At 44.1% G+C, this 15,984-nt stretch overlaps 1 protein-coding gene and 1 pseudogene across 1 annotated transcript in view; both read right to left on the bottom strand.

Annotated features, from left to right (window-relative positions):
- Positions 1 to 15,984, bottom strand: part of RUNDC3B (RUN domain containing 3B) — a 345,682-nt gene that overhangs the window by 14,623 nt on the left and 315,075 nt on the right. The window lies entirely within an intron of this gene.
- LOC147688899 (thioredoxin-related transmembrane protein 2 pseudogene) lies at positions 107 to 9,432 on the bottom strand (annotated as a pseudogene).

The following is a 15,984-nucleotide window of genomic DNA, read 5'->3' on the forward strand; positions in this document are numbered from 1 at the left end:
CAGCAGACCACTTCGCCCCACCCGCCAGGGAGGGAGGGAAGACCCACCATGGTAATGAAGGAGGTGACGAGCTATGGAGAGGAAGGGGATGGTCCCGGTGGAAGCATCACTTGTCTTTCTTGCTTTCATCGGAGGGGTTCTCACCAGGTTGGGATCAGGGCTCCTCCTCTTCCATAATCTCCCGTTGCTTTTTTTTTCTTTAATATCTAAGTTTTTCGAAAAAACTATTTTTTACCCCCAAGCAAGCATTTCAGCAGATATGTACATCTGACAAAAAGAAAAAGCGCCACATCTTACTCATGATCAGCGATCTTCATGCTACTCCATAACACACAATTTTATTTTAAACATAAGAAAAGCAGGAAACCAAGCAAAGAAGAGAAAAGGAAAAGAGAAAACAAGTGAAGCAGCATTTAAATAGAATATCATCACCCTTAAATTCTTCCCCAAACTGCAATAATCATTCTTTTTCTTTACATTTTAATAAAGGAGCCAGATGCGCGGTCCCAATAATTTCGATTTCCTACCCTTTCTGTCATAAATTGCCCTCTCTATTGTATATGTAGAGAGTAGGCGAGTCAGCCATTGCTGAAATGTGGGTGGAAGGGTATCTAGCCAGGCAGATGCAATTTTGATCCTCAAAACACCCATAGCGACAAAAAAAAACGATATATGTTCTCCACATAGGCCAAACCAATAACTCCTAAAATAATTCATTCATGGCTTAACTTAATTTCCACCCCAAGTGACCGATCTAAAAATTCCTCAATTTGTTTCAGTAGCTCTTGCAAGTGGGGACAAGTTGCAAACATATGAACCAGATCAGCATCCACCCCACCACACCTTGGTCTGGTTATCCCTGATGAACTCCCCACTGAGTGATTCTAGCCGGCATGTAATATAGTGAAAACACAGTTCTGTAATGCTGTGCCTGAAGCCCAGCGGAGCAGAGAATCGACTGAACCATCTCTAGAGACCTTAGAAGTGCACCTGGAGCAGTTCCCTCTCGCTCAGCCCACTTGGCCTCCTGTTTAATCAAATCATCTTGCTTCAACCTTATTACCTCTGCATATATCAGCTTAATACCCCCCTTATTCCTTCCTTGATATCAACAATAACATTACTATCAAACCCGCAATCCCCACGTTTTTTTACAAAAAAACTACAAATCTGTAGGTACTTTAACCCCTTCCAAGCTGATGACGAGCTGGGCTCGTCATGGTGTAGCCTCCTCGTACACTGATGACGAGCCCAGCTCATCATAAAATAATGTCAAATAGCAATTCCCAGCACAGGAGGGGAATTGCCTTAGCAGCCATGGAGTTAAAAAATTACTATTCTCCAATGAAAATTCCATCTGTTTATTGCTAAATTGACGAAAACCATTAATTCCATATAGATCCCCAGCCTTATGGACACCCTTGGCGTCCCACCCTGCCATTGTATCATCCAAGAACGTTTCTGGCAGTGTGGGGTTTTTGTATGGCACCGTATAATGATTGACTCTGCCCAGACCAGTTTTCGTTTTTACAGTCCCCTAGATCTTAGAAGCAGCAATCAGGGTCTTAAACTTAGTATTTTTTTAGAGTAACTGGGCTACGAGAATTTTTAAAAAACCACACCTCCCTGCATTTTCCCCCAGTAGCAATTTATAGACATCAGGCAGTTCATTTCCCCCTTCAATATCCGGGGGACATTCCCATGCAAGTATCCCCATGTATTGTAGAGCAGCAGCCCAGTAATCACTTTTGAGATAAGGGACCGAAACCCCCCCCCCTCTCCTGCGGCAAAGACAAACCGTAATGCCCGCCTTGTTTTACCATGTGCCCACAGAAACCTATTAAATAAACCTTCTAATGAGATGAACCAAAATTTCTGAAACTCCAAAGGAATCTCTCTAAATTAATATGGTAATATTGGCAAAAAGATCATTTTAATAACATTGCAGTGCCCCACCAACGATAAGTGAAGATTGTTCAACCAGTCTAAATCCAGCCTAGCCTTTCTAATAACTGGTTCTATATATTTAGCCACCAATGTTCCAAGATCCGCGGAAATCCATATCCCAAGGTATACAGCAGAGTCAGTAACACGAGGATCCTCAAAGTTGATTAAATGGTTCGTGATTATTTGGGTCTTAGATTCATTAAGTGCATAACCAGAGAGTATACCAAACTCTGATGCTAACGACACAACCGCTTCCTGCCACCTTTCGGATCAGAGGAGACTATGGCCACGTCGTCCGCATATGCGAGGACTTTTGTTTCAATCCCTTGACTGACCACAGGGAGGATTCTACCATTAACCAAAAATAAACGAATTAAAGGGTCCATAAAGATAGCAAACAATAGAGGGAATAAGGGGCATCCCTGCCGCGTCCCTCGTTGTATATCAAACAAAGGAGTATAATTACCATTAACCTTTATTCTAGCAGTAGGGGCCATATAGAGCACTCTAACCAACTGAATAAACCCCTCTCTGAGGCGAAACCATCTCATTGCTTCCCATAAAAAAATCTCAGGAGACCCTATCAAATGCCTTTTCCGCATCCAAAAGTAATATGGCCATAGGATCCCCTGAGATCCCCACTACATCAAAAAGGATAATCACTCGTCGTATATGTAGTGTTGTCACCCGTCCCATATAAACCCATGTTGGCAAGGATGAATAGTGTTTTTAAAAATTCTATTTAGCCGCATAGCCAAGACTTTAGAGAATACCTTGACGTCACTGTTCAGAAGCGTGATTGGACGGTATGAACCCGGCTCCCTAGCTGGTTCATCTTTTTTTTTTTTTAAATCACATCTGCTCCTGCCCATGATTCCGGAGCAGGCCTCCTTTTTGTGCTATTGTCATCACCTCTATTAAATCCGATCCTATATCATCCTTAAAATTTTTATAAAATTCAAGATGGATTTGATCTGGGCCAACAGCTTTACCCGCAGGCAAATCTAGCAGAGCACCCATTATTTCATCTTGAGAGAATGGCATCTCCAACTCTTCCCTGCCTTTATGATCTACTTTCTAGTTTAAAATTCCGTCTAAGTACTCCCGAATATCCCCCAGCACCACCCCTGCCCGGCCGGAATACAAATGATGATAAAAAAACCTAAAGACCTCCCTTATACCTTCTGCCTCCGTAATAACCCTCCTATTAACATAAAAAAATTCCGAAACCTCGCCCGCTGAAGCTTTTTGCCTGGTTCTAATGGCCAAGATATGCCCCACCCGCTCATTAAATTCATAGCTCTGTTCTTTCTTCGCCATATAGATCTCAGCGGCTTTATTGGCATAGTGATCCCCTGCTTCTGCTTTTTTCATAGCTAATTGCACCATTAGCTCATCAATCACTTCACCAGAGTGGATTGCCATCCCCGGTGCTTCCTCAAGCTTAACCAACTCCTGCCTTATTTCGGCATCTCACAGCAGCCTTCAACGTATCTCAGACAATTCCATCCCTAGAGGAACCTCGATTATGCTCCCGAAAACTCCCTAACCCACCCTTTCATATACAAGATATAATCGGGTCGTATAATAACCTACGTTCGAAGGTCCACCCGACATTTCTTCTATCCAGCTTGGTAAAATTGACGCTCAGCACTAATGGATTGTGATCTGAAATAGTTTGGGGGTGCTTTTCAATCCCTGCCTGGGAGATACACTGATTAGACACAAAGAAGTAATCCAGGCCGGAAACAGCCTTGTTTGGGGCAGAAAAAAAAATACTGCCTGCCTCCAGTGGTTTCAGGTACAGCCATGTATCAACTAGACCATTATTGCGGACTAAATTAGACAAGGTGTAACCAACTTTCCTTTTTTCCCCTATGTATTAACTAAGCGGGTCATCCCAGCTTACCCCCAGACCTGTAACATTAAAGTCCCTGCTGATAATTATCGGGGGAGGCCAAGTTGCCAGATTAGAATCTAGACCTTCCAATATCTCTGCATCGTCACATGTGGACTCATATACTGAAGCAAATGTAAATTTAAAATGATTTATCGAGCATTCAACCAAAACCCAATGCCCCCATTGATCAGCACCATAACATCCTTCCTCCGGGTTAATATTGCCACCCCCCAAGTTCGTGAACCCTGCATTGTATGAACCAATAGTTTATAACCAAGCTGCTCTAATACCCGTACTCTACCACCCTCAGTATGCGTTTCCTGAATAGACACAAAATCCACATGTAGGGTTTTAAGCCTAATTGCCACCTTGTTCCTCTTGGCCTGGTCGTTAAGGCCGCATATATTTACTGTCAAAAATCGTAAGGTCATATTACAACATTCTGACCACCATTGCTGCTGCTTCTATTTACACTGGCTTTCTTGCCCTTTATTTGGCTTTCCATATTACCAGTTGCTTCATGTATCACATTAGCTGACCATCTACAATTCTTTTGAGTCCACCCATATGCTCCCTCACAGAGTGCCCCTTGCGAAGCTGACTGCTTGCATACCAACATCTCATGTGTCAGTATCATCATTTACGGATATTAACTTATCCCCATCAGGGGATAGCGGGGTAACATCAACCCATGACAAACTAGCCCCTTCATTATGTGCCGAATTGCATACAAAATCATCCTGATTCTAGTGAATCTCAAGGCTCTGAGAGGGGTTAAGGTATGTTGCCAGTTGCTGCATGAGTCTCATTACTAACACCCTCCACCATAGGTGCTGCAGATTTACCAATAACAATGGGCTCAGTGGGGTTAATGGGGTTGATATGATTAACTAGGTCGCAAACCGCTTTATCCCCAGCTTTCTCCCCTTCCCCTTTCTCACCGTCAATCCTGCTTTCAGCAATGTTTATGGTCGGCAGTTAAGATAGTTCACCCGGAGCAGCAGCAGTGACCGCGCCTTCATGCTGACCCAGGATACTACCAACCATTCCTACAGGCATTGCTCCAGAACTACCTGTCCCAGAATGCACCAGGTGCCCCTCCCAGAAAGTCCAACCGGACCAACTTCTGCTGCTGTTCTGTGCGGAGGGACGAAAAACTATGCGGAGGAATCCCAGATAGACCCTGAGCTCCAACTAGAGGTGCCGTCGAGGTAGGACATGAGCTTTCAAATGCTTCTAGTACAGAAGGCTGCCTCATTGTGCCTTCGCACGTATTAGCTGTCGGCAGCCGTGTCCCGCTGGCAACCGTACCGTCGTGATTTTTAAGATCTGTTTTGTTTTTCGGGCCGCCGCGCCGAGGCAGCCCCAGTTTCCCCATTATGTCAGTGGTGTCAGAGGTCGGGGTCTGCTCTTTCTTCCTGTTGCAATCTTTTCCCTCACTCGAGCCATCTTGAGCACCCTCAGTTTCACTACCGAGTGTTTTGCCAGCATCTTTACCGGCAGTCAGATCCTTTTGATTTTTCAAATTCTTTGGAGCCATACCAAGCCGCCACAGTCTCCTAAGATGCACGAGAGTTTTATGGGGGATGAGAGCCAGGGATGCCGTCCAGCTCCTGATAATTCCTAACAAGTGCTGCTGTTGCCGGAGCCTCCAGCAAGCAAGTTGGCAGTGATGGAGCGAGGTGGAAAAACACATTTTTGTATACCCCTTGTGAAGTCATTTCCTCATAACTGTAATCTTTATTAATTGTGAGAGTTTGGAAAATATAAATCAACGTAGTATAGAATGCACACACAAATACACGTGGTAATACTAATCTGCTTACATAGAGATCTATAACTGACTAATTTAGTAATGTCGTCATGTTGTTTATTAATACAAAGCTTTAATTTAATCAAAAGCGGCATAAATGTGCTTTCTGTTCATGTGTTTTGTGGCAAAGACATGGAGATAAGTGTATCATGCATATAGGTTGCTTATTTGTTAGGTAACAACTAATAGGGAAATCCTTAGCATGGGGGGGGGGTAAACATAAGGGCTATATTTCAATAATTAGCATTTGTGTTTGTTTCTATGATAGTGCCCATTCTGGCCCGTGAGGCCTAGTAAAAAGATGGCTGCTTCATTAACTGTGAATGGAAGATGAACTGAGCATGCGCAGCCCAGGGCTGAGATTGAATGTGAGCTGCCTTTGCCTGAATGAAAGCAGTTCAAGGACTACTTGCCCTGAAAGTCCTGATGACTGCCAAAAAGAATGAACATTTGAGTTACTGATCGTGGGAAACTATCATGTAGTAGCTAGTTGAGGATGTGACTAGGCCAAAGACTTTCAAACAAAGCACTCTTTAAAATTCAGCTGATGCTACAGAAATTAAATATTAGAATGATGAGGTGATGCTCATCCACCCTCAAATTGTCCAATCAGAACTTGAAGTTGGGCTGATAGTTACTTTTGTAGATAGATAAAGTTAGTGAAAAAGGTATAAAAAGTCTTGATTTTCTTTAAGAAAAAACTTTCATCCGATTTCCTCCTGGGATGATGTCGGTATGTTGATTTTCCTGAGATGTAAGAATTCTTGAATAAATGTTTTATTTTCTTTGAGTGAGAACTGAGCTTTAGATGAGGTTATTAGTTAGGGTAGTTAGGAGAAAATTAATTTTGGGAACTATCTGTCTTTTGCGAATATTTGAGTCCAGAAATCTAAATAATAATGTCCATTTCTGAAATCTCTGAAATAAATGAATATAACTGTTTGAGATAAAACTTTTACTCCTTTAAAGTTATTTTTGAATAAAGAAATAAATAAGGCGAATAAACTGTTAGACATGCTAAATTTTGTTTTTTATAAAAATTAGATAAATGGAGAATTAAGATGGTCTTGTATTTTCCTATGCCTAATTTTTTCTAGCAAATTCATCGATTATAATGGTGGTGTGTCTAAATAAAATGTCTTGTTATTAAAAACCATGGTAAAACTCATTTAAACTGTAGGTGTAAATAGTATAAATATTTAGTTTTAATTTAGACACTCCACTATGATACAGCAGCTCGCCTTTGAATCTCACCGATCTATGAAGTAGGATGGAAGTGTTTTGTGTGTAACTCGGTGTTATGGGCCCCACTGAGGAGTAGATGTATGATTTGGTACTTCAGGGAAAGGTGATATGGTTTTAGAAAATATTTCCGGAGTAACACTGCATCAGTAGCTGTAGAGATTCATTCAGGCTTTAGATACAACTACGATAGGGCATGTTTAGGGCATGTTCACAACCGAATAATCTCCCGTTGCTTGGGCAGTTTCTTGTATTTCCGTTACAACTCGTTCAGGTTGAACTCCCGTACCACGTTCTTCACAGAGTAGCTCCAAGGTACAGCCCTTCCCTTCTTCTCGACTTGTGGCCTTCGCAGCACTTCCTTCACACCCTGGAATAAAATCAGCGAGGGAAGCTGCTTTGTGAGGAGACGTGCTGACATTATACCTGGTGCTGACATCCGGGTAGCATCCAATGTCCACTTTCCCGAATTTCAGGCCAGCACAGTTGTACTTTAGGGAGAGGTCCGCATACACAGGCGCGAAGTACTGACATTTCGAGGACTAGTTGGCAAAGAATTCCACGAGCCAGGTCACCCGTCTATCTTTATCAATCTCCTCATCGATGGTCATGTCGTTGAAATATTTGATATATTCCGGTCCCATGGAGAGAGGGGGTGTACAGGTCATCAAGAACACTAGGCACAGGGTGAGATAGAGCAGTCCCATCTGGATGTCCAGACAGAAGAAAAGAATTGCATTGGCCACTTTACTGAACATGAAGATGTTCCCCATGTGTTGCTCAATGATGATGGAGTGCCGTTTCTTCATTATGACGATGGCGCTGAGGAACATCAGAATCTCGACCTCCCTTCAGTCAAAGTCGCAGGAGTTGCCGTCCTCGCTCTGGGTGGGCAATGCTAGGCACAGCGGTAGCGCCTTCTGCACCAGCAGGAAGGCGAGCGAGAGCAGAGCCGAGAAGAGGTAGTAGGGACGCGCCAGCCATCATTCCACATTACTGGATCTGCTGAAGCATGGCGCCTCTTTTTGTGTTTGCGCTGACACGTCGGTTGGTTCTGCTTACTCAGAAGTCACGATTTTGTTTTTCGTCGAGTCACGGTATGGGTTTTGTATTTTCTGACTAGGCACAAACATTGGCTAGTTTTACATACACAAGTCAGATTTCGTTTTTTGATGAGTCACACTACAACGCAAGTCTGCACAAACAAACATCGGCCGGTTTTGCTCTGATTTTCGCTGAGTCACAAAACCTGATTTCCCAGTGAGTCATGCTTCCCGAAATTGACCACCTCCACCCGGATTCTTGCCGAGTCATGGTGGGCTAAAGGGAGGTGAATTTACATGCACTATCCATACCAACCTTTTAGAAGAGGAAAGTGGAAGTTAAAAAAAAACACAATCTGAGAATGTACTACCCCCATGAGCTTGTATTGAAGCAGATGCGATTCTAAGCGGGAGACTGCCAAAATATAGCAAGTTTGGGTTTAAATACTCCTGAGTCTCCTGTCTGAATCGGGTTTAGTGGCATGTATGCAGTGCACCACAATGTACTGGCCCCCTAAAAAAGGTGTCCTATTCAGGTAATACATTTAATACACTAGCTTGTCTGAAGCTCCTGTATGTTGTACATACGATATGTTAATTACCTGAAATATGCAGTTTTTTCATCAACCGTCTCTGGTTATCGTATTCTCTTTCAGGTCTGTCTCATTCTCTGGGTCCGAGGTCTATCTTATTAGCTCCCTCTCTTGTCTATGGAATGGAATGGACTATATTCTTATATAGCGCAGACTGTCACCCTACAGTTATCCTGGCGCTTTGATCAAAAAGGGGTTAGACCAGTCAGTAACTAGTTTCAAGCATTTAAAGAGAAAGGGAGAGGATCAAACCCTAGGGAAGAGCCATGTTTTAATGTGCTTCCTGAACTCGAGTAAAGAATCCATTTGTCTAATATTCTGAGGAGGCTTGTTCCACAGGAGAGCGGTGGTCACACTAAATTACCTTCCTCGCATCCTAGATCGCTTAAATCTAAGAGTAACCAGCAGCCTGGCACTTGAGGAACGAAGTTGTCTTGTGGGATGGTACCAGGAGAATTTGTCTTGCAAAGGGATGGGACCTGTGTCATGTACCGCTCTGTGGACTAGGCATAGTGCCTTAAATTGGACCCTCTCCTTAATAGGCAGCCAGTGAAGTTCCCTCAAAGCTTGTGTAGATGAGGCGCTGCGCTGCCTATTTAATGCCATTTTTGCTACTGCCGACTGGACTCTCTGCAACCCCCTGAGGATATATTGTGGAGCATCCAAGTATAGGGAGTTGCAGTAGTTCAGTCTGCTGAGCACCGTGCTTCTCAACACCTTCGGACGCAGTTCTTCCGGTAATATCTTGTTCTCTCTTGGGCATGTCTTATCCCCTCTATAACGTCGCTCTCCTTCCCTAGCAGTTCTGTCTCTGCCTTCCAGGCGTGAGTCATCTCGTGAGCAGCAGGGCCGACTCTAGTACAGCAGGGCGAGCAGGGGCACCAGGACCGCCATGGTTCAGGGTTACTGGACTGAAGCAGGGGGTGACTTCATCAGGTAGCGCGTGATACACTATAGGGCCGGGCGGCGCGGCGGCCGCCTAATCAACATTAAATAATGTACTTGAAATCAGCGAGTTCTCATGCTGGCAGTGCCGCGCCGATTTCAAATAAATTATTTAATTTTGATCAGGAATCGTGCTCCCATTCAGACAGGCCAGCGGCCTGATTGTGCTTACTGTCTGCAGCGGCGTCATTGACGGTGCCTGGTTACCTTTTCCCTCTGTGGTAGCTGAAACATCCAGTTCCAGAAGTTGGTACCCAGAGGATGTTGAAGTCTTTGGTTTCCCTGATACTTCCAACATGAGGCAAGCTCTACACCAAGCCTTTGGAGATACTTAGGATGCAGAAAGCACAGTCCTGTCCTTTCCCTGCCCACGACAGAAGCAGCAACTGCTAGCCAACCTAGCAAAGAACAGAGCAAAGTGGTAGTCTCTCCTCACAGCTCTTTCAGCTCTTATTCCTGGCAGGTTTCTTAGACCAGCAGTAATCTAAAGTTCTGGGGTCAGGGCCCCAATATTTATATCACATTTCCCTTTGACGTTGGCACAAAAAAAGTTCCACTGGCATACATAATCCAGTTCTGCTGGCTCCCGCCAGGCTCTCTCCAGGGGCGGAGACAACATTGCGAATGATAGACAGTCCATTCAGGTGCAAACAACAACTCCTACCATTACTCTAAATCAGGGGTCTCCAAACCGGTCCTGGAGGGCCGGATCCATGCCATATTTTTGGGATATCCCCATTGAGATACATTTAGTAATTTTATAAATCTGGCATGGATCCGGGCCCTCCAGGACCGGTTTGGAGACGCCTGCTCTAAATGCAGCCAGGACTATTCCGCCTGGGTATGAGTCATCCAGGAAAAAAAGAACACGCTTTAAACCCCCACCCCACCCCACCCCTCCCGGTGTCTGTCTAATGTGAGTGCTCAAACCAGCCCCTGTCAGCCTAAAACCCAGACAGTAGAAACGTCACAGGCAGAGGCACATAGATGGTTAGACAAGAAAATACCCCCTTTCTAAAAGTGGTATTTTAACACAGACAATATCAAAATCATCTTTACTAAAATATGTATTTTTATTAAGCATGGGCGGAAAATCCGTTCCGCTCGCGGATTTTGCGGATTTTCGGTAAATTCGCAATCCGCGAACGCTCGCGAATTTACCGAAAATCCGCAAATTCGCACGCAGCAGATTTTTTTTTCTTGGTGATACAATTTTGCGGCGTGCGGTGTAAGTTCGCAATTGCGAACATGTAGGTGCGGCGGGCAGCAACAATCTCGCACTCGCGAAATTACAAAATTTGCAATTCTGCACAAGAAATCCACTAGCAAGCAGCATAGACCTTCTGAAAATGATGATTTTTTTCAGAGTAACTCCTCAGGTTGACATTTGCCTGCCCTTTTTTGGATTTGAGGCCTTTTGACTTTGGATCACTTTTGGATTAGAAATAAACTTTCACAAGTAAGTTTGTTGGCATTACATTTGCTGTTCTGCAGAAAAACGAGTTTTGCTAAACTGAAAGCTCTCAGCAGCAGGTGCAAAAGTTCAAATTCATCATTAGTAACCATTCCCTGTAGTGCTTCCTGACTGGGGCCCCTCCAGAGTTCAGTTGCTAGTTGCAACAATTGTATGGATCATAGAATAGCTACAAGTAGGCCACAAAGGTCCTGGAAAAAAAAATTGCACTGCAACAGAAAACAAATTACAGATAAGGAAGCAGGTGCAGACTGGAATTTTAAAACAGGGACACATTAATAAATCAACCCCAAATTAATTCACGTCAGTTGAAGCAGGGCAGGTGTGCTTGCTTTTTCCCCCCATAATCTACAGTGATGATGATGAACCAGAGGGTGGAATTGATGTACCAGAGGGTGGCATGGGTGAAACAGAGGGTGGCAGTGGTGAAACAGAGGGTGGCAGTGGTGAAACAGAGTGGCAGTGGTGAAACAGAGGGTGCTGTGACCTGTGATGATGAATAAGACTTAGAAACAACATAGTCGCGACCGTTGCGTGCCGACAAGTAAGTTCGCAAGCGCGAACTGGTACAAAATCCTCGCGAACTGGCAGAAACCCTTGCGAACACAAAAAAAAAATCCTCAAATTCGCGAGAATTCGCGGATTGAGAGTTCGCAAATTCGCAAAATTTGCGAACACCAGATTCGCAAAATTCGCCCATGCTTAATTTTTATATCCTGAGCTCAGGAAGCCTAAACTCTATTTCTCTACTTTATCCCAATGGAAAGTTATGCTTGTAAGATGTTACAAAGCAACTCTCATGTAAACCTATGGGACAGATGGCCTTGCAATAGTGAAAAACAAAATACAGAGTATTTCACTATCGGGACATGTCCTAACTTACACATACACTGCACCCTGCCCATAGGGGTACCTTGGGCCTAACTGAGGGGATGCCTTGCATGTAAGAAAAGGTTACGTTTGGGCATAGCAAGTGGGTGCACTTAACGGGTCGACATGTCAGTTGAAAATGCGCACGGACACAGCAGTGGCAGGGCTGAGACACCTTTGAAAGGCTACTTGTGTGGGTGGCACAGCCAGTGATGCAGGCCCACTAGTAGCATTTGATTTACATGCCCTGGGCACACACTGTACCAGGGATTTACTAGTACATCAGATAGCCCAATCATGGAAAACTGATCATACACAATTTACATGGAGAGCATATGCACTTTAGTACTGTTTAGCAGTGGTAAAGTACCCAGAGTCTTTCTTTTGTGTAAATCCGTTCAGTATATTTTCAGAAAATAGCATTTTGAATGATAATCAGATTGTCCATGAAGAGGTTGCATTTTAAAGTTTTCTTGAGTTGGAAAACTGTCTTTTTAATTTGCCTATAACACTACTGTTATTTGATGAATTTGTACTAAATTTGACAAATGTTATGTTTAGCTTATCCTTTGAATTTTTAAAGGGCAATTCAAAATGTGCTCATTTGCTAATGCCTATGACGTCAATTAAAATTAAGCATATAGTTAGCATTTGTAATCTTCCGTGCACGTGGGAAGTTTTGTGATGGTTTCAGGACTTTGAAGCTGTTGTTAAACCAGGGTGCATGATGTGACTTAACTCGAGTGTCTCTGTTGACTTAGAGGTTAGGAAGAGTTAGTCATTCTCTACTGAGGTAAAGTGGTCAAAAGGTTTGGTTAAGTATTAATCTGAGAGGAGAAAGTGACATCAGGATCAAGAATCTCTTGGATCCAAGATGAAATGTTGATTATTAAGGGATTATCTTTGGATAGGCATCTTCACAGTGCCTAAGAGTTGATAAACACTTGTAGAAAGCTGAAATCTGTATTTTATCACAGAGTAGAGTACGTTTTTGAGCCCGATATGTTATGTTTTGTAATTCGATTTGTAGAGCGCATTGCTGCCCCAGCGCTGATCTCAAACCAACATAGGGGCAAACAAATTGACGAGAAGAGGAGCAGATTATTAAGGATTTTTTTTGTATATAGCCTTTCGAGTGAGCATGATTATGGATACTTCCAATGCTCGCAGGAAGGGAATTCCAAAGTTTAGGAGCAAGAGCATGAAAGGAGCGACCTCCTGCCCTTGCTCTCTTTACCAGAGGAAGAACCGCCAGGTGCTGACTAATAGAACGCAGCTGGCGGGTGGGTGTGTAGGGAGTGAGAAGATTAGCTAAATGTTGGGGGATTGGGAGTTCATAATTCTATGGGAGATACAAAGGGCTTTGAAATTGATATGTTTCTCCACCGGAAGCCAATGCAATCTGCTGATGAAATTAGAAATAGAACATGTTCTCGGCAGACCGAGGAGCATCCAAACTGCAGCATTTTGTGCTGTTTGTAAGCTGTGTATCTCTGCTCTATTGGCCCCCAAGTACAAGGAACTTGCGTAATCCAGCCTAGATATTACAGTGGCCTGAATAATATTAGAGAGTGTTTGCATCGAAAAAACCCAACAGAGGTTTAAGACCGCGTAAGAGCCCAAAGCACACTCCGGCTACCACTTTTGTTTGAGCCTGAAAGGTCAATGCAGAGTCAACCCATACAGCAAGATTTTTAACCAAATGCTTGGGGGCAGGTGGGAGCCCAAGGGTGCATGGCCAGCAGTGCTCACTCCACAGATGAGTTTTTACCCACCAACAGATCTCCAATTTGCTGGCATTCAGTTGCAGACAGTTAGAAGTCATCCAGTCTGGTATAGCTGCTAAATCATCTTTAAATTTGAGCACATGCTGTGCGGAGTTGTCAGATAACGCAACCACTAACTGTGTGACATCCTCAGAGGAGACCACAGTTAGGCCCCTGTCCTTAACGACTGCTGCCAGGTGCTGAATATATATATATATTTTACACATTTTAATTGGCATTCTGTAATGTTCAACACATATGATACAGAAAGGAAAAACATTGTGAGCAAGATCGGTACACTAGATGACGGCTAAATCACAACTAGAACTAATACAGACCGATCTATAGTCAATACTGACAATCCCATTGCGATTACTCATCTTGTAACCAGAGTACTTAATGTAGGACTTATCAACAGTGGTCCATCATATTACTAACATCCTCAGATGATGACTATAATATCTAGTACATGTTTCACTGAAATCTGTTTACAACAACTTATAAATGGGTGTTTCCAACACCAGTCCAGAGTCCTCGCATATCTTTAGTAATCTAAATTCCATTTTGAAAACAAACCTCATAACAAAAAGAGAAACAAAACTGAAAAAGAAGTAGGTAAAACCAGTGCAGAGGGGTGAAGTAGATTTTTTTTTTGTCCTCATTCTCCACCCAACTAGCTCCATTCTACCCTAGAGATATCGATACACTGCCTCAGTATACTGGATATGTAGGCAACTGGAGGTTACGGCACTCGCCTACCAGTGTTACCGGATTCTCAAAGGCTTAAATGGAAACCTATGGGGAGCCGCCTTACCGGGTTTAACCAACATAGGGCGCAACCTGATGACTCCGGAGGTATCTACAGAGTATCGGGGCAGCGTAATCATAGGACCGAGGAAAAAAAAAAAAACGTCCACTGTCTCAATATTACCCCCACTTCAAAAGCTTCCAGAAGGCTCACTTATTTTGATTGCCTGATCTCAAAAGGTCCATCCTGGAAACCTGTAAAACTGATGACTGCCAATCCATAAAAGAGGGAGATGAAGATTCCTTCCATTTTTTATATATTTCTCTTATATATTTCTCTTCCCGCCAGAAAAATTGCATAAAAAAGAAGCTGTTCAGCGGTTCCTGTAACGTCCTCCAAGAGGCCGAATATAACCAGAGGAAGAATAATTATGATGGGGCAGCCAAGAGATATTGTCAGTGAATTACCAATAGAATCCCAAAAAGGAGACAGGACTGGAGTGAAGTAGATTATATTTGACATGATACCCTTGGAGGGGAAATCACAGTGCGAATAGTCCATCTATAATTCTGGAGGTCGGGAGGAGAGTCCCCCATCTATCGCAATATCTCCCTTGCCTGTTCAGCAGGTCTCTACCTGTTTCCCACGGCCTCTGCCACTCAGGTCAGCGCTCCGAGCCCTCCAGAGGCCGTGGAGGGGTGTCATGGTTTGCACCTTCAGAGCAGGACCCCTGTCCTGAATCTGGACCTGCCTCATCACTCACAGTATCTTCAGGCTTTTCCCATGCTGCCAACACCTCTCTCCATTGTTCTGCTTCCTCATACCCTTGGACTCTTCCCAGCTGAGCGCTCCACCTTCCGCCCCACCCACGTGATGACGTCTCTATTCCAGGTCTCAAACTGAGGCACCCTCGGAGACTTCCACCCCATCGCTATTCTGCACTTAGCTAGGCCCAGTGCAAGATCTAGCAGGCTATTCCCAACTTTACGCTTTTGCGGCCTAGGGAAAAGACCCAGTAAACAAGTCTGCACTGTGGGAGCCAGCACCCTACTTAGCACCTCCGTGAGCTTACCAAGCACAGCCTCCCAGAAAGAATGTAGACTTTGGCAGTCCCACATCATATGGGCAAAGTCTGCATCCGGGTGCATGCATCTGGGACACTGTTGGACTTCGCCCCCACACGTCACGTTAAGGCAGTGAGGTGTGATGTAGGACGTGTGTATAGTTGAATTGTATGTATTTTAAGCGTGTATTGCAAGAGATTTTTTTAGGATAATGCAGGACCCTACGTCACTGAGTCTGTAAGCTCCCTGCCCCGGATTCTGTCTCACTTTGCCTGTAACCCACTCAAGGGACTTACGGACGCGGTTTGCAGTGTAGCATATAGCCATTTCACTAGATGCCCTGCCGACCTGAGGGTGAACAGGGCATGTAATACCTGGTGTGTCTCTGGCTCCTCCCTCCCTCCCTCTATTCCATAGCTGTGCAAACGTGCGTCAAGGCCTCATACTGTAAGAACTGGCCTCGGGGGAAGACCACAAACCTCCATCAGCTCTTCAAACGAGAGCAGAGTTTTGTCAAGGTAGCTCGCTCAAAGAGAATTTGGGGTTCACCATGCGGTAGCCCCACCAGGGGCAGCATAG

The sequence above is a fragment of the Lissotriton vulgaris genome, chromosome 10, assembly GCF_964263255.1.
Source record: "Lissotriton vulgaris chromosome 10, aLisVul1.2, whole genome shotgun sequence".
In the NCBI taxonomy this organism is placed as follows: Eukaryota; Metazoa; Chordata; class Amphibia; order Caudata; family Salamandridae; genus Lissotriton; species Lissotriton vulgaris.